Source organism: Cibotium barometz, chromosome 9, assembly GCF_041138505.1.
Source record: "Cibotium barometz isolate CiBa-2024 chromosome 9, ASM4113850v1, whole genome shotgun sequence".
NCBI classification, from domain to species: Eukaryota; Viridiplantae; Streptophyta; class Polypodiopsida; order Cyatheales; family Cibotiaceae; genus Cibotium; species Cibotium barometz.
This window is the reverse complement of record NC_141054.1, coordinates 5,029,632-5,038,695: the sequence shown is the minus strand read 5'-3', so window position 1 is coordinate 5,038,695 and position 9,064 is coordinate 5,029,632.

Genomic DNA, 9,064 nt, shown 5'->3' with positions numbered 1-9,064 from the left:
TTTGTGGGTTCTTTGGGCCAAGTCATATTGCACAAAATGATTGGCCATCTTGAAGGTTCTAAAGTTCTTTGTTGGGACTTGTTTAGTCTCCTATGCTTTCTTCTTCTATTAATTTCTTGTCCTCTTTTTCTACGAGCGCTAACTTTTTATTTCGTGCAATGCACGGAGAGCAGCAAAGGGGTTTAGGTTGGGGACCAACAAGTTCCTTTCGTTTTGGGAGGGGATCATTTGGACCAAGAAGGTGGCCTTGGCAAGCTCCTTTTGCCAAACTTCGCTAAAGTACTCATGTGCTTCAACCGCCCCTACATCTTTTAGCCAATGCGCATCTAAATCAATAGGAAAGACGTATGCCTCCCCCCCTAAGGGAACCCGTTGGGTTTATGAGTTCTACATAGATGGTTCTCCCATAATAGTTCCTCAGTGTTACCATTTTTTAGGCTCATGATTGGTGATTTCAGGAGACATGCAGTGCTTAGCATGTAGAGGGACGTGATCTCTTGCCCATCGATGGCTATCAAACCAGGTTCCTGTGCATCTTGGAAGTATGTCTAGGGTAGCAATATGCATCTAATTCTCATTCTTTCAGCTCTGGTGGAAGGGTGAAGATTTCGAGCTATCCCTTTTCTTTTCAATCATTTTGTGGCATGTTTGGCATAAGTGGACTGAGTGGACCGGGTTGTTGTTACTGAATCTTCTACAAAGGACCTACCAAGTGTGCAGGTTGATCTTGAATGTTTGGTCTTCTTTCTGGCAGATATAGATGTGATTCATGTCCCAATCATGGGATCATTTTTGTTTCTCTCATAAAGGGACATCTGAGGATGCAATCATATGAAATAGGCTATTGGGGCTGAAATTCATCCCCACAAAGGTGTGGCAAAACTTGGTCCCAACGATCTTGATCTTCAAGTCCCTTATTTAGGAGGCCTACAGTGTTAAACTTACAGCAATGTGATTAGCTATGGTGGATCAAATGCTAGAATCAACATCATTAATAAAGAGATTAGATGATAATTAAAACGTGATTGGTGAGCAATTAACTGATAGCTTAATGTAGGCATGGATAATCAAAAACCAGCAAATTCTCATTAGGCCAATGCCTCAATTTATAGAGTTTACATCCAAGCATCCAATCCCACTGATTTCTCCTTGATTCACTCCACCTCTTTTACTTGATTCTCTCCACCTCTCCCAAAATATCTTCCACACCTCCTAAATCTCCTCATGCTACCCTTTATTCTCTCCCAGTAGATAATTCTCACCTTTTCACAAGTTCTCTCACATTTACAGATTCTCTTTTACAGCCTCTTGCCCCAAGGGCTTGTTCCCGCACACACCCTATTCACTTGTATATTTCAACACCTCCCCTCAAGTGAATACTCCTAGCACACCTGGACCATATACCAAGTTTCCCTCTTACTTGATAGTCCATGACTAATGCCTCAAGTCCCTAAACTCATAGTCCTTGACACTCTCTCTCTCTCTGTGTCCAAGGCTACTACAAGTGCCCGTGACCTTGACTAAAGTGCTCACACATACATCTACCACATGGCCTACATCATCAGTGGCTCTCAGAGGTGGTTTTCCTCTGTTGGGGTAGGTTACATTGGGTTGTGGGGTTTCTCTCTCTCACTCTCTCAGAAAAGATGATCCGACTCCACTTCCTTAGGAGCCTCCATGAAGTTTGCCAATGTTGTTCCTTCTCCACTAGGTTTATTGTAGCAGTCTCTTGCCATGTGTCTTGGCTTTCCATAGTTGTGGCAAGTGAAGGTCCTTCCTCCTACTCTGCCTCTTCCTCTTCCTCGTCCTCATCCTCGAGAGAATCCTCCTCAGGTGAAGAATGCTTGAGCACAAGGGTGTTAGCTATGTTTGGCTAAAGTGGCTTGAGCTAATTTGATGTATGATGGGAGATAGAGCTCCTCCACCAGCTAGGGGTACAGAGGGTTTGTTGAAAAAGAGGTAAAAATATTAATTATCTACTAATCCTAATTAACCAAGTGATTAGCAAGATAATGGGCTCACAAATTGATGGATTCTAGGCTAGGCTCTGATACCATGTTAAAATTGTAGCAATGTGATTAGCTATGGTGGATCAAATGCTAGAATCAACATCATTAACAAAGAGATTAGATGATAATTAAGATGTGAGCAATTAGTTGATAGCTTAATGTAGGCATGGATAATCAAAAACTAGCAAATTCTCATTAGGCCAATGCTTAATTTATAGAGTTTACATCCAAGCATGCAATCCCACTGATTTCTCCTTGATTCACTCCACCTCTTTTGCTTGATTCTCTCCACCTCTCCCAGAATATCCACACCTCCTAAATCTCCTCATGCTACCCTTTATTCTCTCCCAATAGATACTTCTCACCTTTTCATAGGTTCTCTCACATTTACAGACTCTCTTTTACAGCCTCTTGCCAAGGGCTTGTTCTCGCACACACCCTATTCACTTGTATATTTCAACAACGGGCCTTGCGGTGGCTCCAACTACAAGTTTCACCAGTAAGGTTGTGTCATCCATGGTAGGTGTTTTTCCCAGCATTGTTTAGTGACAATGCTTACTCCAACCCCTCCATTCAGGATGGTGTGACCTGAAGGCTATTGAAGGTTATGGGTAGTCCTACGTTGAGTGTATCTCCTTCAAAATACTGCTCGACTTTGTTAACTCAAATAGTGGGGGTGCCACAAGGCCCCATGAATTCATCTTCATCAGTCTCATTAGAGCTATTGAGCTCTACCGGCTCTTGCATTCCTGCCCTTAGGCATCCTTCCATCCAATCTTTTAAATCCTTCCATAAGTTTGGGCTACCTTGGAGTAAGGTGCCAATGGGAATTTGGATTTGAGAAAAGAAGAAGGAGGAGAGACCTGCAATGTCCCTAGGAACAGATACAGTTTCTTGGGTTGGATTGTCTTTGTCTATTCAGAGGAGGGCTGACTGGGTTTCCCTCGAGGGGGTGCGCGGTCTTGGAATCCTCTACTCTGTTCCTGAGCTTCCTTGGTCAATCTTATGTCGAAAATCGAAGGGCATGGTTCAAGGTATGTTGTTAGAGGCTCGTCCTCTAGTTGGGCTACTTGAGAGTCCCCCCTCACCAGCTCTTACGCTACCTTTAGCCTTTTCTTTTCTTCTATGGGGTTAGGCTATTCGGCTAACTTTCTAGGTAGATGGTTAGGATCAATTGACTCTCTAGCTAGGGGGCTAGAGGTAGCAGTTGCTCCTCTTCAGATGAAGAGGTTGATGCATTGGTGGTCATTCCATCTTCAAACCCGCTTTTTTATGATTACGTGGCTATCCCCCTTACCTATCTTTGTGGCCTTCTTTCATGAGCACCTTCTGGCATGTGCTTGTTCCATGACATTTCTCTGGTATAGAACTCTTGCATGACCCGTAATTTTGCAAGGTCGATGCCTCGACTGTTACAGCATGAGTTGTGGCTCTTCTTATATTTTGCAATCTGGTTACTGCATTAAGAGGGACCGTGTGGATGAAGCCATCTCTTGCACTGAGTAGGTTAATACTCGTGCTAGGATTAGCTTCATGGACTTTTCCTGTTGTGCCTACTCTTAGCACAAACAATCCTTGTATATGGTCAATTCTGCACCCGATGCATAAAGGGGTTAAGGTGGAAGCACTCATTGGAGTACTTGCCATTCCCATTTTAATCAGACACTCAGCTACTCTATGAGGTCTTGCACAATGATAGCCATGTTGTTCAAGTCCCTTCCCTGTGGGTTTGGGGGGTGGATAGGTATACAGGATACATCTGGTCTCCCTCCATCAAATAGTGGCTTAGAATCTGGGAGGGTGGACTATTCAATTCAAGGGGCTCCAAGGTGGTCCCTTTAGTAGCTTCCCCCTCATCACATTCTTCAAAGATTTCAGTCAAGGTTAAATGACAAACAAGGGTGATTCGAGGTAATGGGGGTTGTGGAGGAAGTACAAGGAGTGGTAAGGGCATTTGTGGAACCCTAATAATTCCTCTCTGGGTCACTTCATGACCTAGTTGAGTTGCATTATGAAGTGCACGTGCTGGAAAGGCCAACGGTTGCCTAGGTTGGGTTACTTTCGCTTTACCCCATTTCCATTCTCTGGTCTAGAGGCGGTGTGGGCTCTCTTTCGAGCTAGTGTTCCATGCCTCTATCCCTGTGATGTGGGTTGTCTAATTGTGCATTTCAGAGGATAAAGTTTTGGAGTCTTGAAGCAAGGCTTCTTTGTGAACGAGTAGGGGATGTTGGGTCTTTCTCCAAGGTAGGTGGTATATCCATGCATTGCGATACCAGTCCTCCTATCTCTAAGTCACAATTAGCGCGTCCTGTGCTAGGATGCTCCTCTCTCATTGGTGCCATCAAAGACCAACACCGTTTGGCTCCACACTGTATTGAAGGGTCTGTCTTATGAGTGAGGGAGCGTCAAGAGGATTTATGTCGTTGAACAGAGGGTTGTTTTGCACCAATTTTCCTAAACATAAGTGCATGAATGTGTGAATGTGAGAAATAGTAGTGCTGTGGACAGTCTCTGTTTCACACAATTTCCCTAAACGTAAGTACATGAATGTGAGAAATAGTTGTGCTGGACAGTCTCTGTTTCGCACAATTTCCCTGAACGTAAGTACATGAATGTGAGAAATAGTAGTGCTGGATAGTTTGTTTTTTTTTGGAAGGTACGACCCTATGCTGGGTAAGATACGGGCATACGCTTAGAAGATAGAACAAATGTACACTGGGTAAGACACAACCGTATGCTGGGTAAGACACAACCGTATGCTGGGTAAAACATGGGCGTACATTGTGTAAGACACGAGCGTTCTCTAGGTAACACACGGGCATACGCTTGGAAGATGGAATGAGTGTAAGCTTCTAGAAGGACACAAATGTGGCTAATAGAAGAGTACGGGCGTACGCTTGTTGGCACAGGAGGAAGACATGGGCATGCACTTGTGAAGGACACGGTTGGGGGCAGAAGAAACGGGCATGTCTTGAGAAGGAACGAGCATGGCTTGAGAATGAACTAGCGTGGCTTGAAGAAGACACATGCGTTTCTTGAGGAAGACACAAGCATGGCTTGAGATGGTATGAGCGTACACTTGTGGAAGATGAAGACACACGCGTGGCTTGAGGGAAGGTATGTCTTGAGAAGGACATGGGCATGGCTTGAGATAGACACGGGCATACTGTTATGAAGGTACGGTCATATGCTTTAGGAAGACATGAGCGTACTCTTATGAAGGTATAATCGTACGCTTGTCAGGTCAAATAAATTTCTTAATTGTGCAGGAAGATGTGTCCTCTGAGATCCACCCTCTGATATTCCTTTGACAGTACAGTAGTACCCAATTTGTACCCCTTTTTAATGCCCTTTATACCTTGTAAATGCAATTTATTCCCCTTAATTTTCCTCTAGTCATTTATGCAATATATTCTAAAGGATTTACTCAAGAGGAAGACATGGGCATGGCAAAGGAAGACACGGTCATGGCACTGAGAAGAGTACGGCCATACGCTTCTCAAAAGGCAAACAGAGTCAAAAATACACCTCTTATTTCTGATGTTTTGGGTCCTTCCTTGATGATTTTTTGTGTTTTTCTTTTTGTGGGTGGCTAGATCTAGTCTCTAGCTACCCAATGATGCCTAGAATGCTTAAGAAAACCTAATTACCTAAGATTAATTAAAGGATTAAGCTAATTGTGCAAAGTTTGACAAATGTTGAAGAAAACCAAAATTGATGAACTTCAAGAGCAAAATTAGGCACTTACTTATGTCTCCCGCATCCGATGACTCCCAAGCTCCTCATGCTCCATTATTCTATTGAACTCCATAGTTGAAGTAGACAAAATCAAACAACAAACAAACATACCAAACGAACAACCACCGGTGGATTTGCACTCCAACCGGGCTATGCAATGACTCTAACAAGTGGTGGATTGTGGAGGACCCTAAGTTAAATGCCCATCCCCACAATAGAGGCGCCAAAGATGTTAACCAAATCAAGATACTACCTTTCACAAGAGAGGGAGAGAAGAAGAGAAAGATGCCATGGAAGGGTCGGTTTGGAGACTAGCACTTAGCTAACCCTAATGAGGGTTAGCTCCCTAATGTGAGGCCGCTAAGGGATCACTCCACCTCCACTTGTGTCACTCAAATGGATCTTCACAAGCTAGTAGTGAGCAAAGAGGAAGGGAGCTATGGTGAGCTCTACCTTAACTCAATGCCAATGTGTATGCAAGAGGAATCATGAGAAGGAGACAAGAAGAGGGAGAAGAGAAGACAAGACTATTAAATTTGCAGCAATGTGATGAGCTATGGTGGATCAAATGCTAGAATCAACATCATTAGCAAAGAGATTAGATGATAATTAAGACGTGATTAGTGAGCAATTAATTGATAGCTTAATGTAGGCATGGATACTCAAAAACCAGCAAATTCTCATTAGGCCAATGCCTCAATTTATAGAGTTTACATCCAAGCATCTTATCCCACTGATCTCTCCTTGATTCACTCCGCCTCTTTTGCTTGATTCCCTCTTCCTAGAATATCTCCACACATCCTAAATCTTCTCATGCTACCCTTTATTCTCTCCCAGTAGATACTTCTCACCTTTTCACAGCTCCTCTCTCATTTACAGATTCTCTTTTACAGCCTCTTGCTAAGGTTATTCCTGCACACACCCTATTCACTTGTATATTTCAACACCTTCACTCAAGTGAATACTCCTAGCACACTTGGACCCTATACCAAGTTTCCCTCTTACTTGGTAGTCCGTGACCAATGCCTCAAGTCCCTAAACTCATAGTCCTTGACACTCTCTCTCTCTATGTGTCCAAGGCTACTACAAGTGCCCGTGACCTTGACTAAAGTGCTCACACATACATCTACCACATGGCTTACATCATCGGTGGCTCAGAGGTGGTTTTGTTGGGGCAGGTTACATTGGGTTGTGGGGTTTCTCTCTCTCTCTCTCTCTCTCTCTCTCTCTCTCTCTCTCTCTCTCTCTCTCTCACACACACACACACACACACACACACACACAGAAAGATGATCTGACTCCACTTCCTTCGGAGCCTCCATGAAGTTTGTCGATGTCATTCCTTCTCCACTGGGTTTGCTGTAGCAGTCTCTTGCCCCATGTGTCCTGGCTTTCCACAGTTGTGGTGGCAAGTGAAGGTCCTCCTACTCTGCCTCTTCCTTGTCCTCGTCCTCGAGAGAATCCTCCTTGGGTGAAGAATGCTTTTTCCTCTCCCAGTTGTTGAGTCCAGCCATTTCTTCTCTTTGACCTTGGTCTCTTGCTCTAATAGAGCTCCTTCTATCTCGTGCAGCTTCAATTGAGGTACATTCTTTAATGTTGCTACAATGTTTTCATATTCACCTTTGTCCACACTCCTCAGAAGCACTGCTAGTGCCTCATCATCTTCTACCTTCTTGCCAATGGCTACCAGTTGTTGCTTAATGCTTTTATATTTGTTCAAGTGTGTGATTAAAGGTTCACTTTCCTTCATATCCAGTTTTGTAGAATTGCATTAACAGGTTTATCTTTGAATTTTTTGCTTGAGTGCCAAATAATTTATTGAGTTTATCCCATGCATCTTTTGCCCATTGTATCCCTGTGATGTGATGAATGATTTCATCATTTAAACTGAGTGCGATAAGTCCTAATGCTTTCTCATTCCTGCTCTTCCACTAATTTTCCCCACTCACCTCTGGGCATTCATCTCTTCCCTCAACTAGCCCCCACAGATTTTTCCTCATGAGCACATACATGGTTTTTGTTTGCCATGTATAAAATTGCTCCCCATTAAATTTGGCTATCTCTTGTGCCGTGCTCATGATGATGTGAAGGGGGTCTTACCTATTGATCCAATTTCAAGATTCAAGGGCAGTGTCTATCCTTTTACAACTCAATCTGGTGTTTAGGTGATGATTGCAACAGATTTATCAGCATAAATTCACCAGAAATTACATAAAACAGAGGGTAACAAATCTGTACTGAATGGTTGGAGTATCAAACCATCTCCGAATTGCAATCTGAAGCTATAGGGATCTGTATCAGATACCCAATGGTTAATTTGAACCCTCAATTGCACCAAAATATAGTGATTAGTGTTGATTAATTATTGATTAGCAAAATAATCCTCTGTTTTGTGTACAGGAAAACAGAGTATGCGGGGAGTCCAGATCTGGGGCCTTAGAGTTCAAATGAGCTCAACCCCTTTCAAGGCCATCAATAGCAGTTAGTCTAGTAGAGGATTAAGCCAAGAAACACAAGATTTGACCAAACATTGAATGCTTAATCTCTGTTTTACCAAAGTCACCTCTGCAGATGTGATTGAGAGCTTAGATCTCACTGTAGACTTGATGAAATCAAAAACTATCTTCACCAGCTTGTAGAGCACCCTTGAAAACCCCTGGGGCCAAGAGGAATTAGACCCATTGTATCTGGTACTATAGACAAGATCTCCATTTTCCCCTTTAAAAAACGGCGCGGGCTTTTTAGCGAAAATTGGCAGCATCATGCGATGGCAGTTTGGCATTTTGTTTAGATGGGCTGAAGCACAAGGGGTATGGCTACATGTGGCTAAGAGGTTTTGGGCCAATTTTATGTGTGAAGGGAGAGAGAGCTCCTCCACCAGCTCGGGGTACAGAAGCTATTTGAAAAAAGAGGTAAAAACTTGATTATCTATTAATCCTAATTAACTAGGTGATTAGCAAGATAATGGGCTCATAAATTTGATGGATTCTACACTAGGCTCTGATACCATGTTAAATTTGTAGCAATGTGATGAGCTATGGTGGATCAAATGCTAGAATCAACATCATTAGCAAAGAGATTAGACGATAATTAAGACGTGATTAGTGAGCAATTAACTGATAGCTTAATGTAGGCATGGATAATAAAAAACCAGCAAATTCTCATTAGGCCAATGACAAGAATCATCCATGCACACACCACAATCAAGCAAGTAAGCATTCAACCAATACAAGCTTACCACCATAGCCACGAGAGAGAGAGAGAGAGAGAGAGAGAGAGAGAGAGAGAGAGAGAGAGAGAGAGAGAGAGAGAGAGAG